This window comes from Lactuca virosa, chromosome 2, assembly GCF_052849685.1.
Source record: "Lactuca virosa cultivar CGN04683 chromosome 2, Lactuca_virosa_CGN04683_v6, whole genome shotgun sequence".
In the NCBI taxonomy this organism is placed as follows: domain Eukaryota; kingdom Viridiplantae; phylum Streptophyta; class Magnoliopsida; order Asterales; family Asteraceae; genus Lactuca; species Lactuca virosa.
The window spans coordinates 35,614,986-35,637,049 of record NC_136427.1 but is presented as its reverse complement, the minus strand read 5'-3'; the positions used below and the strand labels follow the sequence as shown (position 1 = coordinate 35,637,049).

The 22,064-nt window shown below is 39.4% G+C and overlaps 1 pseudogene; it reads right to left on the bottom strand.

Moving 5' to 3' along the window:
- Positions 1-227: 227 nt before the first annotated feature.
- On the bottom strand, positions 228-15,966 carry LOC145157361 (disease resistance protein Roq1-like; annotated as a pseudogene).
- Positions 15,967-22,064: the final 6,098 nt, after the last annotated feature.

Genomic DNA, 22,064 nt, shown 5'->3' with positions numbered 1-22,064 from the left:
ATGGCGGATGCTTGTAGGTAACTGAACTAAGTGAGAGTTTCCACTTAAATATAATTCTTCCAAGGAGGAAAACGCATCAAGATTTACAGGCAAGGTTTTTTCTTCAATTTGTCTCCAATTGAGATTCAATTTTTTCAAGGAAGACAAACTTGTCAAACTATGTAAACCAACAGGTATCTCAGACCTTCCTTTGTCATTAAATCCTAACGACAACTCTTCTAACGTTTTCATGTTTCCAAGCTTCTTTGGAAAAAAATCAGCTCCATGCAATTGTGAAGATACAGGCACCGAAGAAATTTTAACAGACATATAGAGTTTGGTATGTTCTCAAGATTATAACAGTTCGTGAAATTTAAGATGCTTAGGCTAGACAAATGTCTTATTGACGATGGCAGTTTCTTTATTCTAGAACAAGAATAAAGGTTTATTTGTGATAGTTTAACCATACATGGGGAGAATTCAGGTAATATTTCAAGTCTAGAGCATCCAGAGAGAATTAGTGTCTCCAAGGATTCCATCTCTAGTGTAGATCGGAAACTGTTCGACTCGATTGCAACCACTCTTGTCCAAATAAACCAGCCCTCCATGAGAACCAAGAGACTCGTGAACCTCCACCAAATTATCACAATCGGACACAATTAACCTCTCTATATTTGGGGCCCCAGAGACATCTGGAGAGATTTGAGGCTATACAAGCTTTTGAGGTGAATGAATTTCAAGTGTGGAAGAATCTGACGAGTAAAACAGCAATTAATAAAAATAATAATGTCAAGATTATTAAAATTTCAATTCAATGCTAATGGAAACATTTTGTTATCATTTATCAATGTAAATTATCATGGCCAAAAAGAATCTGATTTCATCTAGTAGATACCTTTCGCCCCTTCCATAAATGTTTAATATCTCCATAGGCCATTTCCAAGCCAGCAAGCTTACACATATCTGCTAATGGAAGAAACAAGAATGGGTATTCATTCCAACAAAGCCATCACAGCTCGTCAGGGAGAAATGTAGGTTGGGTAGAAGTGAATTTCCGGTCAATATAGAGTAACCGAAGATTTATCATGCGTGCAAAAACATCCGCACTTAGACCTAAGTTTGCATGTAAGTCATCAACATGGTATTCATTGTCCATCAACTTTATGGCTTCAATTGCTTGTGGATTCTACTACAAAGAACTAAACCGTAACTAAAACGGTATTGTTTCTAAAAACATAGATTGAAAGAAATTAGTTTATGAAGATAGTGAAAGTTTACCTTGTTTCCCTTGATGCATTCATGGATTTGTTGAAGTTCCCATAGCCTGCTTTTTGGCAAACTCTCGCGAACTATATAGAAACCCATTTCCTGTATGAGATCATGCATGTCTAGGCTTTTATTTGAAACGGTTATAAGAGATTTTTCAATAAGAACACTAATCCCTATCACCGGGTCAAAACCAAAACTATCAAGTACTCTAGTTAGATGTTCTTCATCTTTACCCATGAAGAATCATGCAATGTCTAGGAATATTTGTTTCTCAGAAAAATCTAGTCCATCAAAACTTAACTTCAGTGTCTCAAGGATCTTATCATTTGATGCTTTGCCTAGCTAGTCTACTTAAAGCACTTTCCCACACGCCTAGTTTTCTTCCATGGAAGAATGAGCCTAAAACTTTCAGCGCTAGAGGAAGACAACTAGCATAGCGTATTGCACGATATGAGAGCTCCTCATACCCTTCCGGGGGTACTTTTCCGAAAAGCATACCTACAAAAGAGCTCAACTGCTTCATTCATAACTAAAAAATCAGGTTTGTATATGACATCTACATCTGATAGCAAATGCTCGTCTCTAGTGGTTATAATGATTCTACTTCCTGGACCAAACCACTCATGTGTTGCAGCTAGGTTGTCTAGTTGCTTAACATCATCCACATCATCAAGAACTAGAAGAACCTTTTTATTGAATGATCGTCTTTGTATAACATTACCTCCGTGATCTGGATCATTAACAGAAAAGTCGTGACGTGTCTCTAGTATTTCACTTACAATTTTTTCTTGTAAGGCATATATATCTTTTTCACCAAAACTTTTTTCTCTAACATCTTTAACAAAGAAACGACCCTCAAAATTATGGGCAATTCTTCCAAATAAAGCTTCGGCAATAGTTGTCTTACCAATTCCTCCCATTCCCAATATCCCAACCATGCGCACCTCTTCTGTTGCTTCCATACCCAATAGAGAATATAATTCATCTACACGAGATTTTATACCAATTAGATTTTTCTCCACATCACAAGGTTGTGTACCCTCTAAGATCTTTTCAACAATCTCGGTGATGATGACAGATTCTGTTGGTATAGGCCCATGTTCAGATCACTTTAAGCTTATACCCAAATAAAGCAAAACACAGAGTTACAGGAAAAGATTCCCAATTTTCTTCTTATTGATTTCGGATAATGAAAACAAGAACTCACAAGGCTTTTAAATAACAAACAAACAAAAGAACTGCTATGCTAAAAACTGAAGAAAAAAAAAAACGTGTCCTCCTAAATAGGTGGCAGCTACTCCACTTATTCGTTTAGACAAGGTTAACAAAGGACCAAGTCAGAATTACTTATCCCATAAGCTCCCCCTTAATTATGAACTTTGTCTTCAAGCTTCACAACTCCTAAGAGATTCCTCATCTCTATAAACTTGAGTTTGGGCAGGGCTTTTGTTAAGGGGTCTGCTCTCTGTTCTTCACCATTGATGTGCTTTACCTCAATTTGATTCCTTTCAATACATCCTCGTATGAAATGGAATTTGGTGTCAATGTGCTTGCTTCTTCCGTGAAAAACTGGATTCTGCATAAGAACTATGGCAGATTTGTTGTCTACATATATCATGACACACTCTTCTTTCCAGCCAATCAACTCTTTTATTAAACTCATTAGCCATAAAGCTTGACATGTTGTGGCTGTTATTGCCATAAATTCTGCCTCACAAGAACTTAGAGCCACAGTTTGTTGCTTCTGGGATGACCAAGTAATTGGATTTCCTAATAAGTAGAAAATCATTCCTGTTGTACCCTTTGTACCATCAATATCCATTCCATAGCTGCTATCACTGAATCCAATAAGCTTTCCATCTCTGCCTTTTGTGACAATCCGAAATTTTCTTACCTTAAACTCTTATTCAAATAAATGAAGGTTAGACTCGTTCTTGCTATTTTTGTTGCACTGTTAGAGTCTATTTAAGTGTTCTAAACCCATTACAATCAAGGTAGGAACCTAGAAATGGGATAAATCGATGCGTATAAAGAAAAAATCGGGCCAAACACTCCAACACATGGAGTGTGCGGCCGCACACTTGAGTGTACGGCCACACACAAGTGTGTGCGACCGCAAACCTATCTCAACCACACACTCTCCCATCTATATACTACACTTGTCATATTTGAACACTTTTTCACTTCTTCAAAGCTAGAACTCGTTTTCTCTTAAGTGTCATCCAAAGTTTCACTCCAATCTTCAAACAAGTGAGTGATTCCTTCTTGGTTTAGCTAATACATGACCTTAACTAGCCTTTTCCCCTGGTTTGATCCGTGAAAACATTCATTTTAGTCAAAAACACCAAGAACACGCACTAGTTTTGGACCTAAATCACCCTTTCAAGCCTCTATAACGTGTGTACACTTAGTATAACTTGTTATCTGCTAAGAAAACTTGAGGATATGCTAGAAAAACATGATTTTATCATGTTCATAAAGGGTGTGCGGCCGCACGCATCATGGTGGCCGCACACACCCTTTTTAGGGCCAATAATGGCAATAAACTTCTTATAAGGCTAAAGCATGAAGTAAGAAACCTTCCTAGATAAGTCCTAAAGCCTTAAAACACGTTTTGGCACATTTCATAGGGAGTGTGCGGCCACACACACACCCTGGCCGCACACACACAAATAGTGTGTATTTTGACCATACACTCCCTTGTATAGCCATATACCCCTTATATACAATCTTATATGGTTGTAACACTTCAAAATAAGTGTTTACTAGTCCCTAAGGTGGTTAAAAGTCACTAATTAGTTGTTATAAGATAATTATATTCATATATGTATCATTATATGTTAAATAGGATCCGCGTGTGTGCTCAAATCTTCACTTTCCACCTAGCATCCTATATAATCCGTTCATCCAAACCACTCACTACAGGTGAGTTCATACCCCTTAATTAACCTTTTAAATGTTTTTAAATGCTTTTATAGGGGGGAATACAAGTTGAACCTTTATAGTTATTATATCAATCACATGTGATTAATAACTACCAAACAAGTGGATTTCTTACTTTTCAAACTGTGTTATCAAACTGTTTTACTTCAAACTGTTTTACAAACTCTTTTACTTATCAAATACTTTTAGTAAACTCTTTTAAACTTATATTCTATTATATTGACAAGAAAAAGAAGAAGGCTGCCAAGAAGCAGGTTCTGTGAACTGGTGGAAGAAGAACTGTGGAGCCTAACCATGAAGGGCTCCAACGTAGTCGCCTACACCGACAGGTTCTGTGAACTGGTGGCCATCTATCCCAACATGGTTCATACAGAGGGGAAGAAGATTGAAAGGTAAATATGGGGGCTGGTGCCTCCATTCCAGGGAAATGCAGTAGATCGTGGTAGTTCATAGTGCGATAGCACCTGCCACTTCTGCTGCTCCAATAAAGCAGTACTCCGAAAGTTTGCCCAAGTGCAACTTCCACCATGTAGGAGCCTGCCGGGAAATGCAGTGCTTGAACTGCAACAGGAAGGGGCACACTGCCCGTTTCTGCAAAGCCCCGGCGAAGCCAATCACCCAAGTCCCCGACATTGGTGTGAGCGAAACTTGCTACGGTTGTGGCGAGGTGGGCCACTTCAAAAGGAACTGACCGAAGGCAGGGAACGTTGGTGGAGTGGCAAGAGTTCTGGCCATAGGCCACGAGGAAGCGGTTGCCGACCCCACAGTGGTCACTGGTACGTTTCTCCTCGATAACTCATATGCATGTATACTATTTGATAGTGGAGCGGAGAGGAGCTTCGTGAACCAAAGATTTGCTCATTTACTTAAGAAAAAATCACGAGCACTCAAAGAACCATTCACTGTAGAAATGGCTAATGGAAAGACGGAGAGCACTAGCAGTATATACATAGGGTGTACCCTAACTTTAGATAGCCATTCATTTTCAATCGATCTCATGCCGGTCTCAATTAAAAGTTTCAACGTCATTATCGGCATGGATTGGTTGAGTCTTCATCGTGCCGACATCATGTGTTACGAAAAGGCTGTACGCCTTAATCTGCCGTCTGGCGCAACTTTAGTAGTTTATGGCGACAAACCCGGCACGAACCTTCGTATCATCTCGAGCATTCAAGCTTAGAAATTCTTGCGAAAGGAATATCGCGCATTCCTTGCTCATGTGGTCGACGTGAGCCAAGAAACGAAAGACATTCAGAACGTTCCAATAGTAAGCGACTTTCCAGACATCTTTCCGGAAGAACTTCCAGGATTACCTCCGCAACGTCAAGTCGAGTTTCGAATCAACTTAGTTCAAGGGGCTACCACCGTGGCCAAATCGCCCTATCGTCTAGCACCTGCAGAGATGCAAGAGCTATCCTGTCAACTTAACGAACTGCTCAGCAAGGGCTTTATAAGACCAAGCTTCTCACCCTGGGGAGCTCCTGTCTTATTCGTTAAGAAGAAAGACGGATCGTTTCGTATGTGCATCGACTACAGGGAGCTCAACAAACTAACCGTCAAAAAACGTTATCTGTTGCCTCGTATCGACGATTTATTTGACCAACTTCAAGGGGCGAATTTCTTTTCAAAAATCGACTTAAGATCCGGATATCACCAACTACGAGTGCTAGGGGAGGATGTTCCGAAGACAACCTTCCGAACTCGTTATGGGCACTACGAATTCGTAGTGATGCCGTTCGGATTAACAAACACGCCCGCAGTATTCATGGACTTAATGAATAGGGTGTGTCGTCCTTACTTGGATCAGTTCGCCATCGTCTTCATCGATGACATACTTATCTACTCTCGTAGTAAGGAGGAACATAGTCAACATCTGCGACAAGTCTTAGAAACACTTCATTCGGAGAAGCTCTATGCGAAGTTCTCGAAATGCGAATTTTGGATCCGACGAGACGAATTCTTAGGGCACGTGGTTAGTGAAGAGGGAATACACGTGGACCCTTCCAAAATTAAAGCCATTGAGAACTGGTCAGCACCGAAAACGCCTACAAAAATTCGTCAATTTCTAGGTCTCGCTGGCTACTATCGCATGTTCATTCAGAACTTCTCCCGCATTGTGAAACCTCTTACGACACTGACCCAGAAGGGTGTGGCCTTTGAATGGGAAGAGAAGCAGGAGAGAGCGTCCCAAACGCTCAAAAGAGCCTTGTGCACCGCACCAATACTATCCCTCCCCGAAGGGATAGAAGACTTCGTTGTCTATTGCGATGCGTCCAATCAAGGAGTCGGATGTGTTCTGATGCAACGAGGTAAGGTCATCGCCTATGCCTCGAGACAGCTAAAGACACATGAGGTCAACTACACTACCCACGATCTTGAACTAGGAGCAGTTGTATTTGCTCTGAAGATCTGGAGACACTACCTGTATGGTACAAAAAGCACAATCTTTACAGATCACAAAAGCCTACAACATATATTCGACCAGAAGGAGCTCAACATGAGACAACGACGGTGGGTCAAGCTACTCAGTGATTACGAATGCGAAATTCGTTATCATCCCGGTAAAGCCAATGTAGTAGCTGACGCCCTAAGTCGGAAAGAATATTCTGGTCGTAGGGTCAAGTCATTGACTATGACTATCCATTCACACTTGTCCACACAAATTAAGGAGGCTCAGCTCGACGCTTTGAAACCTGAAAATGTGGCAGGTGAATCCCTGAGAGGAATGGATAAGAATTTGGAGGTTAAGGGTGGCAGAGCTTATTATCTCATGGATCGGATCTGGACCCCGAAACTTGGTGGTTTCAGAGACTTGGTCATGAACGAGGCACACGACACTCGTTATTCCGTCCACCCAGGTTCAGATAAGATGTATATGGATCTTAAAAAGTTATAATGGTGGCCTAACATGAAAGCAGAGATTGCTACCTTCGTAAGTAAATGCCTTACTTGCGTAAAGGTCAAGGTCGAATACCAGAAGCCCTCAGGTCTTCTACAACAGCCTGAGATACCGAAATGGAAGTGGGAGTGGATCACTATGGATTTCATAACCAAGTTGCCCAAGACAACGGGTGGACTTGATACCATATGGGTCATCGTCGACAGATTGATCAAGTCCGCACACTTCCTGCCTATCAAGGAAACAGACAAGATGGAGAAACTTACAAGAACTTACATTAGGGAGATTGTACGACTGCACGGTGTTCCTATATCCATTATCTTGGACAGAGATAGTAGATTCACTTCAAGGTTCTGGCAGTCGCTACAAAGTTCCGTAGGAACTAGGCTGGACATGAGTACAGCCTACCATCCACAGACAGACAAGCAAAGTGAGAGGACTATCCAAACCTTGGAAGATATGCTGCGAGCCTGTGTGATCGACTTTGGGAAACCATGGGATACTCATTTACCCCTTGTCGAATTTTCCTACAACAACAGTTATCACACAAGCATAAAGGCTGCTCCATTCGAGGCCCTCTATGGCCGAAAGTGCAGATCCTCTCTGTGCTGGGCTGAGGTGGGTGATACCCAGTTAGCTAAAGGACGAGTTCCTGAAAGTACTCTCACGAGTTCGGAGATCATTCGAGAAACGACAGAGAAGATCGTTCAGATTCGTGAACGATTGAAAGCCTCTAGAGACCGACAGAAAAGCTACACTGATAAACGAAGGAAACCGTTGGAATTCCAGGTGGGCGACCGTGTTCTATTGAAGGTCTCACCATGGAAGGGCTTGATACGCTTCGGAAAGCGTGGAAAGCTAAATCCAAGGTACATAGGGCCTTTCGAGATTCTAGAAAGAATCGGCCCTGTAGCTTACAAACTTAACTTACCTCGTAAACTCGATAACGTACATCCTACTTTCCACGTGTCGAACTTGAAAAAGTGTCTGTCTGACGAGACTCTTGTAATCCCACTCGACGAGATCGAGATCAACGAGAGCCTCAACTTCATGGAAGAACCTGTAGAGATCATGGACCGGGAGGTCAAGCAAACGAAACAAAGCCGTATCCCGATAGTGAAGGTTCGCTGGAACGCCAAGCGAGGACCTGAATTCACTTGGGAACGAGAGGATCAGATGAAACTGAAATATCCTCATCTTTTTACTTAGTTATTTGTAACTACTAAATTGCTTAAACTCTAATGTCGGGACAAAATTCTCTCTAACGGGGGGATGATGTGACAATCCGAAAATTTCTTACCTTAAACTCTTATTCAAATAAATGAAGGTTAGACTCATTTTTGCTATTTTTCTTGCACTGTTAGAGTCTATTTAAGTGTTCTAAACCCAGTACAATCAAGGTAGGAACCTAGAAATGGGATAAATCGATGCGTATAAAGCAAAAATCGGGCCAAACACTCCAACACATGGAGTGCGGCCGCACACTTGAGTGTACGGCCACACACAAGTGTGTGCGACCGCACACCCAACCGCACACCCATCTCAACCGCACACTCTCCCATATATATACTACACTTGTCATATTTGAACACTTTTTCACTTCTTCAAAGCTAGAACTCGTTTTCTCTCAAGTATCATCCAAAGTTTCACTCCAATCTTCAAACAAGTGAGTGATTCCTTCTTGGTTTAGCTAATACATGACCTTAACTAGCCTTTTACCTTGGTTTGATCCGTGAAAACATTAATTTTACTCAAAAACACCAAGAACACCAAGAACACCAAGAACACGCACTAGTTTTGGACCTAAATCACCCTTTCAAGCCTCTATAACGTGTGTACACTTAGTATAACTTGTTATCTGCTAAGAAAACTTGAGGATATGCTAGAAAAACATGATTTTATCATGTTCATAAAGGGTGTGCGGCCGCACGCATCATGGTGGCCGCACACACCCTTTTTAGGGCCAATAATGGCAATAAACTTCTTATAAGGCTAAAGCATGAAGTAAGAAACCTTCCTAGATAAGTCCTAAAGCCTTAAAACACGTTTTGGCACATTTCATAGGGAGTGTGCGGCCGCACACACACCCTGGCCGCACACACACAAATAGTGTGTATTTTGACCATACACTCCCTTGTATAGCCATATGCCCCTTATATACAATCTTATATGGTTGTAACACTTCAAAATAAGTGTTTACTAGTGCCTAAGGTGGTTAAAAGTCACTAATTAGTTGTTATAAGCTAGTTATATTCATATATGTATCATTATATGTTAAATAGGATCTGCGTGTGTGCTCAAATCTTCACTTGCCACCTAGCATCCTATATAATCCGTTCATCCAAACCACTCACTACAGGTGAGTTCATACCCCTTAATTAACCTTTTAAATGTTTTTAATTGCTTTTATAGGGGGGGGGGGAATACAAGTTGAACTTTTATAGTTATTATATCAATCACATGTGATTAATAACTACCAAACAAGTGGATTTCTTACTTTTCAAACCGTGTTATCAAACTCTTTACTTCAAACTCTTTTACAAACACTTTTACTTATCAAATACTTTTAGTAAACTCTTTTAAACTTATATTCTGTTATATTGACAAATGTATACCTATATATGTATAGTTATATAAGTAATGTTTAAAGGACTTAGGAAGGTTAGCTCACCTTATTCCCTTTTCCTTGTTTGGATGTGGCCTTGGGGTATCGGTTATTCATCCGAATGTCGTCTAAATAATAGTTATATATCATGTATACATATATAGATATAAAAGGTTACTTCTTTCATTCAGATTCAATGCCTTTGGGTAGCAAAGGTATACAAACATGTTCATATACACAAACAACATTACTAGTAAAGTATAATAGGTATAGTTTAGGAAGATACTATTACTAGAACAATGAAACATACAACGAGTCAGTTCATTCATAAGTAATACATAGTGATGAGAAACAAACATAATACAGAGTGATGAGAAACAAACATAATACATAGTGATGAGAAACAAACATAATACAGAGTGATGAGAAACAAACATAATACAGAGTGATGAGAAACAAACATAATACACGGTGATGAGAAACAAAAGATACAAGCTAGACAGAGAAAGAACACACAATACAGCTAGCACATACATATACATATACATTCCAATACAGTTATGTGAGCCACTTAACGGGGGCATGACACTACCTGTCATGACCCGTTTTGTATCCAGAATCTCCTTAATTGGGGAGCGTATGAGTTTGTGTATAGATCTATACTGGATTGACTATCCTACACCTTGCTGCTCGCTACAGTGGGACTTGCAAGTCTACGGGTGCCAAACGTCATTTCTACGACATCTTACATTGTCGTTTTACTAGAGTCGGTAGCAGGGTAGAGGCCGATCACATGGTACTTTAAATAACAATAGGTTTAAAGTAATTAGTACAACAGTAGTTACTTAATACAACACTACAGTACTATTTCATTTTCCCTTTACATTTACTTTGTGATATTCACACAATAAAAAATAATGTAAGAACTATATTTTTGGTTAATGATAGTCAGATTTGGGAAAATACACCCTCTTACAAGAGACACACACATAGACACTAGATGCCTTGGTAGAAGGCTACTTTTAGTAGGAAACATAGGGTTTTCTAGGAGAGTTCAAACAAATACAAACTTTTACAAAACTTATACTTTACAAACATCTTACAAATAATTTCATACAAACACAGACACTAATAGACTTATGATCTCACCAGCTTTAAAGCTGATAAACTCTTTCAAAAAAACTTGTATTCTCAGGTCGCCAGTAGACAGGTACCGGAGCCAGGTTTTTGAGAAGATGGAGCTCGTTCAAGACTCATCTTTTATTTTGATGTATATTTTTGGTGTCTATATAACTTGACAGAACACACTTGTATGAAATTATATTATTAATGCAATGGACGATGTTGTTGCTTGTTTACTACTTTGCATTGTTGTGATACTGAACATGATGTCCTCCACCCCCCCGAACGATTCCGCCGTTTCGGTTTTGGGGTGTGATACCTTTCATGTACACTAAACCAAAGTTGGTTGTTCCCTTTATGTACCTTAAAATATGTTTGACTGTCTTTAGATGACTTTCCTTTGGTGATTCCATGTACCTGCTTACTACTCCCACTAAATAGCTAAGATCCGGTCTCGAGTGTATGAGGTAACGAAGGCTGCCAATAAGTCGCCGGTAATCAGTAGCATTAACCGACACTCCATCTTCATCCTTTGTTAAGCGCAGATGAGTTTCCATTGGGTATTGAGTTGGGTTACACTCTCCCATTCTTTCTATTTGACGAATCTTCTTAGCATACCCTGTTTGAATTATTGTGATGCCATCTTTTCTTTGGTGAACTTCTATCCCTAAGTAGTAGGATAGAATTCACAAGTCACTCATGTCAAAGATATTCAGCATTCGTTTTTTGAACTCATTCAGCAACTCTTCACTTGTTCCTGTTACGATCAGATCATCCACGTAAACTCCAACTGTCAAGAATTGGTTTGACTTATGGAGTTTATACACAACATACTCTTGTGGACATCTCTTGAATCCCATCTCTTTCAATGTTTTGTCAAGTCTATCATTCCAAGCTCTCGGAGCCTGACGGAGACCATAGAGTGTCTTGTTCAACCTGTACACCATGTTCACTTTTCCTTCAATGACAAAGCCAGTTGGTTGTGTAACATATACTTCCTCCTGTAAAAACTCATTTAAAAATGTTGATTTCACATCCAAATGGTGAAGTTTCCATCCTCCACTTGCTGCCAAGGCCAACAATGCCCGTATTGTTTCCAGACGTGCTACCGGTGCAAAAACCTCATCAAAATCGATACCCTTTTTCTGTACGTATCCCTTGGTGACTATCCTAGCCTTGTATTTGGTCACGTTTCCTTCAACATCTTTCTTCAATTTAAAGACCCACTTTAGACCTATTGCTTTTTGACCTTTAGCAAGGTGAGTTAACTTCCAAATATTATTATTTTCAACAGATTCCAACTCCTGTTTCATTACTTTTATCCACTCCTCTTCACCCGAGGCTTCTTCATAAGTGCTGGGTTCTTCTCATGCATACATTAAAACTTTCGAATCTTCTTGTAAGGCTTGCATTTCCTCGTATATATCCGTCAAGGACCGAAAACCACGGACTGGTGTGTCATCGTATGTTTCTCTGTCTACACTAGGAACTTCGTCAGATGATTGAGATAAGGTGCCCACAAATGAATTTGGTGATTCACCCCATTCGTTGCTAGCTCGTGATTGACCAGGTGATGTCGGTTGTGAGTGGCTTTCGTGGGATTGTGAATTAGGGCTTGCCATCTCCCATTGTATTGGATCGTTCCCCACCACAAATTCTTGGGTCATAACTTCACTGGGAAATCAGACCCAATCATTTAAAATTGGGCCTTCAGATTGCGACAGAGCCCAATCCCCTTCCTTTTTCTCTTCGAATATAACATCACGTGATACCCAAATTCTCTTCCGATTAGGGCAATACAAGCAATACCCTTTTGTTCCCTCCTCGTTTCCTAGATAGATCATCTTCTCACTTCTATCACTCAACTTTGTGAGCTAATTCGATGGCACTTTTACATGGGCAACACAGCCAAACACTTTAAATTGTTCAAGTGTTGGCTTCTTCCTTTGCATTCCTTCGTATGGGGTCATACCCTTGACTCCTTTTGTTGGAACTCTGTTGAGTATTTGAACTGTGTGGCGTACAGCTTCCCCCAAAGTTTTTCTGGTACTTCCATTGCCTTCAGTAGTATTGATCTGGTGACTTCAAGAATCGTCCGGTTTCGGCGCTCTACTACCCCATTCTGTTGTGGGGAGTATGGCGTTGTCAATTGTCTTTTAATTCCCTCCTGGTTGCAATAATCAGTGAATTCTTAAGACGCGAATTCACCTCCTCGGTCTGTGCACAACATCTTTAGTTTGAACTTCCCTTCATCTTCTACACGATTCTTGAACTTCTTGAACGCATCAAATGCTTCACTTTTGGTTCTGATCATCGTCACCCACATATACCTGCTATAATCATCTACTATGAAAAGGAAGTATTGATTACCTCCTATAGTTTGGGGTGTTATTGGGCCACAGAGGTCTGCGTGTACCAATTCTAGAGGATTCCTTGCTTGCCATTGAGTTTCTTTTGGGAACGGTTGTTGTGTTTGTTTGGCGACTAGACATCCTTCACAAACTTGTGTGGGATGGTTGATTCTCGACACTCCAATCACCGGTTCTTTCTCCACCATGGACTCAATCAAGGGAAAATTTATATGCCCCAGCCTGGCATACCAAAGCCAAGAAACATCGTCCAAACTTGCACCGAGACATATTGGTTGTGAAGTATGGAGAACAATCTTGTACAACCGATTTCTTGAGTGTTGTACCTTCATGACCAGCCAATTTCTTGCATCATGAACTCTCAAAAATTCATGAATCATCTCAATTTTTTACCCTACCTCTATCATTTGACCAAGGCTAAGTATATTACTCTTCAAGGCAGTGATGTAATATACTTCATATATTATCTGTTGCTCCCCATTTTTACACTCCAACAGAATTGTTCCTCTTCCTTTGATTTGTACTTTGGATCCGTCCCCGAATTTCACTTGCCCTGTTATTCTTTCGTCAAGTTCTGCAAAGTATTCTCGCACCCCTGTCATGTGATTACTGGCCCCATTATCCAAGTACCATGTGTCCTTCTCATTCCCTTTTGTTGCTGGGAATACTTTGTCTTCATTGAGCAACACCCATTCATCTGTATCTTCACCCCATACAGTTAACAATAGCGCATGTTCTTCATCCTGTACCTGTGTGAGATTAATATCAGCTTCCTTTCTCTTGGGATTTGGGTACTCCGATGCAAAGTGTCCAAACAAGTCACAATTAAAACATTTTATGTGACTTTTGTCTCTTCCCTTTCCTCGACCATTGCTTGTATCACGGGATGGTTGATGATTGCCTCGGCCTCCTCTGCCCCTTGAACCTCTTCCTCGATAACCTCCTCGACCTCCCCTTTCATTAGAAGATCCACGACCTCTTCCTGCTGAATTGTTGGAGCCTTTGTTTGACTTTTGACCCATTTCCCCTTCAGATCGAGTGAGCAACAGACTCGCTTCAAAATTTGTGGTTTCGGTACGACTTCTCAACCGATCCTCATAAGCTTTGAGTCTTCCTTTGGCTTCTTCAAACGGCATGGTATCCAAATCTGAATATTGTTCAATGGAGGCCACAAGTTGTAGATACTTTTCTGGGACATAATCAAGCAACTTTCTCACCAAAGTGCTATCTTCTATTGTTGCACCAAGACTGATGTATTTTGAGTTAATCCCACTCAACTTTCCTGCGAATTCATCTATGGTCTCTCCTTCTTTCATCCTCAGTGCATCAAACTCACTCTTGAGTGAGTGCAACCTCGCCTTTTGCACTCGATCTGCACCCAGGTACTGGATTTTCAAAGATTCCCACACCTCTTTTGCGGTTTTCTTCTTTGCTACCTGCATGAGAATGTCCTCTGGTATTTCTTGGAAGATGTAGGCTCGTGCTATCTTGTTCTTCTTCTTATCAACAGTCACTCCGACTATTGGTTCTATGGATTCCCAAACACCTTGAGCATCCATGATAGCCTCCATCTTGATTGCCCACGTGGTATAGTTTGTTGAAGTCAACAATGGAAACTGGAACGACACCCCACCGTTATCTTTTGGTACCTGTTGAATGAACCTGTCATGTTGTCGTATCTTATGTATTTGGGCATATACTGGAAAGCTCTAATACCAAGTGTTGGTATAGGCCCGCGTTCAGATCACTTTAAGCTTATACCCAAATAAAGCAAAACACATAGTTGCAGGGAAATATTCCCAATTTTCTTCTTATTGATTTCGGATAATGAAAATAAGAACTCACAAGGCTTTTAAATAACAAACAAATAAAAGAACTGCTATGCTAAAAACTGAAAAAAAAAAACGTGTCCTCCTAAATAGGTGGCAGCTACTCCACTTATTTCTTTAGACAAGGTCAACAAAGGACCAAGTCAAAATTACTTATCCCACAGATTCACCCCTACAGATTTAAGCATTGTTAGCAAGTTCACTGACCAGTATGGGGATGTCAACGCCCAATGGATCTAATTGAAAGGTTAGCATTGTAAGTAATAAAATCGTAATGCAACCGGTTAATAGAAATTAGCCCATGCTATAATTGGTTACCAAATAGTTTTGCACAAAATTCTTATAATTTGTAACACAATAATCTAACAGAGCATTAGAAACTATGTTCATAACTCCATTTTAGAAATTGAACAACAGATTTAGGAGAGCTAACCCATTGCCTGTTTCCGAGACATGCCAGCCAGATAGACCGGCAGCTGCAGCTAAAGCTTTCCTCAACTTGTTTACTTTATCTATCTCTCCCCTAAACTTGTCATCGTGTTGCTGGAAGGCAGTATCGAAGTCTCTTTTCTGTCCACGCACATGGGATGGATCTACATGATAAAACACCGGTAACACCATCTGTCCGGTCTGATCTCGGCCTTCCATGATTTTGACAAGCTCATCCAAACACCATGAAGAGTTGGCATAATGTTTAGAGAAAATAACAACAGCAAACTTTGATTCTTCAATGGCTTCCAGCAGCTCTCGGGATATTGGTTTCCCTTTATGAAGTGCCTTATCGTCTTTGAACACATGTATTCCTCTTTGATCAAGAGCCGCATATAGATGATCTACAAAGTTGTTGCGAGTGTCTTCCCCCCTAAAGCTTAGGAACACATCATATCTCCATCTTCTAGTTGGTGCAGAAGACAGAAGAAGATTGATACGACCGGAAAGACCCCATTGAAGGTTTCAAGAAGTTGAGGCGACAAAATGCACCAAGTCAAATACACAAAAAGAAGTAATGTTGTATCTACACGAATGCACCACGACTTCTTTTTATGTTAGAAGTTGACGCCAAACTCTCTTATTAATTAAATCTACTGGTGGGGTCTTCACAAGGGGGATGAGGTGTATTTTAAAATCTCATTTAATCATCTCGAAAGGAATCTTGTAGAACACCACAAAATTTAACTTGTACAACTAATATAAATTGAAATTTTGTTCTAATTTTTGTTTAATTTCCAAGGCAACCCTTGAAACTAGTAGAAGTTGACGGTTATTTATTTCATTAAAAGTGTTACCATATATAGGTCAGACCGATACCAAAAAAATTCTTGTAATCACTAGTTTCATCTTTTATGCTGGCTATTATTAGGTCTATAAACATATCACAAGTTAAAATATCCCTATATAATAGTTTTTGTCACCAGAATATTCTTATATTAAGATTAAGCCTACTGTGTACGTTTAGTCACTCAAACTATTAAACCATCATCATAAATTAACTATTGTAATGTTTTATTTCTTTTATGATGACTATTGAGAATTTATAGGCACATGTTTAATATTTTATCGTGATTATTTTTATGTTTAGAAACAAATCACATATATATTTATCACCATAAAATAGTCATAATGACAAGTTTTTTTTATATATAGTGACAAATGTTTACATTTAAGTGTTGTTTGTTTTTTTAAAAAACAACTTCTAACCACTTAGCCGCGCAACACACGCACAACATTTGGCTTTCACGGCTGTTTGTTTTTCAGGAGATTTCTGACTTAAAAACTGTTGCGCGTGTGCTGCGTGGCGCAACACTTGACCTTCTGCTTCAAACTTCTTCATGCCTTACGTTTACTTATTGCAGTAGTCTGCAGATGTTAAAAAAAAACAAACTTTGTATTACATGTTGCGGCCGTTTGGTCCCCCTCTTCTGCTACTACAGAGGGTTGCAGAGGTGATCCGCATACTTCAAACATTTTCACTTCGTAAAAACAAACGACACCTTAGTCATCCACAAGAGTTTAAATGGTGACCATAAAATACTTGTAGTGACAGTCTTTATGACTTTACTATTATGTTGCTAATCGATTCATCATTCTTCCCCAAATTACAAACGCATGCATGAATCAATAGGACCCCATCAAATCTCAGTAAAAAAGATATGTTCGGAAAAAATGTGTTCTTCATGATTATATAAGTAAAAATAATATATCTATAATTATAATATATCCTTTTGGGGATGAAAAACATGGCGATTGCTAGAAACGATGTGATCAACCATCCTAGGGTTAAGGTTGGTTTCCAAACGGGAAGTTCTTGTTGTGTAAACCTAGAATCTGGAACGATCGATTATCATTAGTCAAGAAATAAATCGAGGTATATTGTGTAAAAACATGATTGAACTTATATATATATATATATATATATATATATATATATATATATATATATACTTATTCAACACTTCATTCTCTTCTTGATCATATAAATTCATGTTACCCTCGGTATGATTGTAACACCCAAATTTTTCAAACAATTTTTCACATTCTAAAAACATAATTTCATTCACAATATTATAAAAATCTCATTGTATCACATAACACTCAAGAAAACATATCCCAAGATCACAAGTATAAAAAGCTCCTCATGTGTGTACTGATCATGCCGGCGCCTTCCCGCGATCCTCATTGGTACCTGAAACACATAACACAACACTGTAAGCATAAATGCTTAGTGAGTTCCCTAAAATATCACATGTAACACATATTAGCCACTCGAGGCTATAACTCTGTGGACCCTCCGGTCCTAACTCTATGGACCCTCTGGTCCTAACTCTGTGAACCTTCCGGTTCTAACTCTGTAACTCTGGAATACACACAACATATATCACATAGAAATAATGCAGTGCAACACATCACATACATAACATACAAGATACTCTGTCACATAGCTCTATTACCACTCAAGGTAAAGTATAGTGAGAAGACTCACCTCGGGTGACTCGGTAAATCTCGAACTCTGAATTACTGCGCTAGCCTTCGCCTAACCACATAAATAATTACTCTAATTAATACAACTTCTAAAGGCTAGGTCAACCCCTCTCTATAAGTTCTCTAAGACGTGCAAAAGACCAATCTGCCCCTCTAATGGCTCATAAGTCCACCCACTGACTAAACCCTAAAAGTCAACAAAAGTCAACGGTCAACATTGACCGGACTCGCTGAGTGCACTAGAGTGACTTAGCGAGTATATGTCTGTACTCTTCGTCCCTGGTCCTCCCTGGACTCGCTGGTCAACCCGGTGCTCCATGGGTCGTCACAGGTCGCGAGTCGCGGGGCAACCCGACTCAACTCGTCGAGTCCCTTATGGACTCGGCGAGTTCCTCCCATGAAAACCCTCAAAAGATCTTTTGAGGTCAGATCTGCTTCACCAAACAGTAGATCCATCCTTTTAACACTCAAAAGTCACGTAAAGGTGCAACCTTTACGTGCATGCAACCCATATCAAGCCTCAAATGGAGAAATAACACTAGAAATGGCAACCTAGTCTCCAATCCTCCATGAATCAGCATAAAGCAGAGTGGGAAAGGTTCTCTGGACCTCTATGGGTCCAGATCTGATGTCATAATCCCAAAGTGGACCTCAAACTCTCTAGATCTTTCATAAAATGAGGGTAAAAACCCTAAAAGCAAGAAATCCATCAATATAACACGAAATGGGAAAGGTTTATACCTCCAAAGATGATACCACGAGATGATTAGCTCAGATCCAGCCCCCTTCACGCTCTAGATGAGTGCTCTTATCTTCCTTCAAGCCAAACCACACAAAAAGATGAAGAAATAGCCTCCTTTTGCTCTCAACTCTCTTACTGCTCTCTCTAGGGTTCCTCTGGGGTGCATTGGCCGCAAATGGAGGCCATAAAGGCCTTTAAATAGGGCTCAGGGCCCGAGGATTAGGGTTTCACTTTACAGCGCGGACTCGCCGAGTCCACGCATGGACTCGCCGAGTCCATTCATTTAATACAGTCAGCAATGTCGCTCCTACTCGGCGAGTTTAAGCGTCTACTCGCCGAGTCCCTCTCTAATACTCAATAAAAATACATAAAATAAGATACCTGGGAATCCGGATGTTACAGTGATTTTGTGATAAACCGTAAAATGGTTTAATTTTACTAGCAATAACATGTAACTAGGAGTATATACCCCCAAAAACTGAAAATTATTAGATCACAATCTCCAATTACAATGAAACCCCACAAACCCTTAAGTAATAATTGGCCTAATAACGACTTCAATTCCAGAACACAAACAAACCCCAAATCAGCAGGCGATATACAACAATTGGTAAAAAAATTATACATAGCACTGCACAGTACTTTTTACCACATAATAATAAAACCCTCACCTTTGACCATAGATGAAGAGCTTGATCTTGAACTAAATAACCACCATATGTAATTTAGCCATCGAAAGTAACATGTATGTAGTCATTGATGTTGTACTCGTCGAAGCAGAGGATACTTCTATCCAACCATGCATCATCTCAAAGTCAGGTCAAATTTCTTATGTGGCTAGGAAACATGCTATATTAGCTAGTAGTGACCAAAAGAGCAAATAGACATGAACTTTATGCCCCCAGAAAGCAACCAAATAACTATAGGGAGTGAATCGACCAACCCTAGAAACATTGTAGGGCATTTATGTCTTTTCCCCTTATTTACCCTATGATACAAATAAGAGTTTTAACGGTGACCATAAAATACTTGTAGTGATAGTTTTTATGACTTTACTATTATGTTGCTAACCGATTCATCATTCTTCCCGAAATTACAAACGCAGGCATGAATCAAGAGGTCCCCATCAAATCTCAGTAAAAAAGATATGTTCGGAAAAAATGTGTTCTTCATGATTATATAAGTAAAAGTAATATATCTATAATTATAATATATCCTTTTGGGATGAAAAGCATGACGATTTCTAGAAACAATGTGATCACCCATCCTGGGGTTAAGGTTGGTTTCCAAACGAGAAGTTCTTATTGTGTAAACCTAGAATCTGGAATGATCGATTATCATTAATCAAGAAATAAATCGAGGTATATTGTGTAAACAACATGATTGAACTTATATATATATATATATATATATATATATATATATATATATATACTTATTCAACACTTCATTCTCTTCTTGATCATATAAATTCATGTTACCCTCGCTATGATTTTGTGATAAACCGTAAAATGGTTTAATTTTACTAGCAATAACATGTAACTAGGAGTATATACCCCCAAAAACTGAAAATTATTAGATCACAATCTTCAATTACAACGAAACCCCACAAACCCTTAAGTAATAATTGGCCTAATAACGACTTCAATTCTAGAACACAAACAAACCCCAAATCAGCAGGCGATATACAACAATTGGTAAAAAAATTATACATAGCACTGCACAGTACTTTTTACCACATAATAACAAAACCCTCACCTTTGACCATAGATGAAGAGCTTGATCTTGAACTGAATAACCACCATATGTAATATGGCCATTGAAAGTAACATGTATGTAGTCATTGATGTTGTAGTCGTCGATGTAGAGGATACTTCTATCCAACCATGCATCATCACAAAGTCAGGTCAAAGTGCTTATGTGGCTAGGAAACATACTATATTAGCTAGTAGTCATCAAAAGAGCAGATGGACATCGACTTTATGCCCCCATAAAGCAACCAAATAACTATAGGGAGTGAATCGACCAACCCTAGAAACATTGTAGGGCATTTATGTCTTTTCCCCTTATTTACCCTGCGATACAATGTAATGCCCGTGTTTCTAGGCTAGGCATTAATGTTTACATAATAGTCTAGGTTAACCTTTGTGACTCATTTTGAAGAAATGAAAAGGAATTATGTGAATATTATGTGTTTTATGCTTAATTATTAGGGTTTAATTAATTAAGACTAAAAATGAGCGTCGAAAATAAATATTAGATAAAGCCGGTATTTATTAAGAAAGTTGTAGTGGTCGTGACAAGGATTACAGATATATATAGAATGCCGAAATCCGAGTTATAACGAAGAAGTTATGACCTGTCGAACTTTCGCGATAAACCGGCACGGTGCCGAATGTTGTAAAAAGTGAGTTTTTGATGAACTACTTTTTAGCCTTAGTGATCTAAACGAAACTCGTAGTGCTCGTTAAACCGAGAGTATGTATAAAAAGAACGCTCAAATCTGACTTCGTATGAGGAAGTTATGATTTTTCGAAGTTTCAGCTTAACATTAAAGAGCTAAAAACTCGAATTTTAGATCGAGTGATTTTTAGCCGACACGACCTAAACGAGAATCGAAGGTCTCATCTATCGTAGCACAACGGTAAAAAGTCTGACGAAAACGGACGTCGAATGAAGAAGTTATGAATTTTTAACGGATTTCCTGTCCCGGTCTGTTAAAAATAATAATATAAAAATTAAAATCAAAATTAGCCGATGAAGTCTAAACGAAATTTGTAGAGCGTAATTTTACCTACGCGTCCAATCAGGAACTACCAGCGAGGCCCTCGCATGCGCAACCCACGTGCGAGCCATAGGGACTACTCTTCGGATCTGCTGCCGCGTGGACTCTTCTCAACTGTCCGATCAGCAGCCTTGGGCCTATATATAGAAGGCTTGCGAGCCTTCCCGGGTACTTTTGGAAAATTGGCAAATTTGGCCCCTTTTTCAATATTTTGGCTATTTTCACATCTCCCGAAGCCCCGGTATCGGTTATAGCACCCGAAACACGTCCCGAAGTGCCCGAGAAGCCCGAAAAATTTATCTTTTCGGTTTCGAAGCCTGACTTTTGCAGAGCCCGGTTTCTCAATAAAACTCCCGGTTTTATTAGAAACGATCGTTTTAGGAAACTAATTGCTACCCGATTTTCATTAAATCAGGTGAGTGTGTAGTTACTTTCACCTTACACATAGATATGAAATATTTTACATGAAATACGTGTTGTGTGAATATATATTGTTTGTTTATTTGAGATGGGTGTTGAAGGAATGATTTATACATGTTTTTT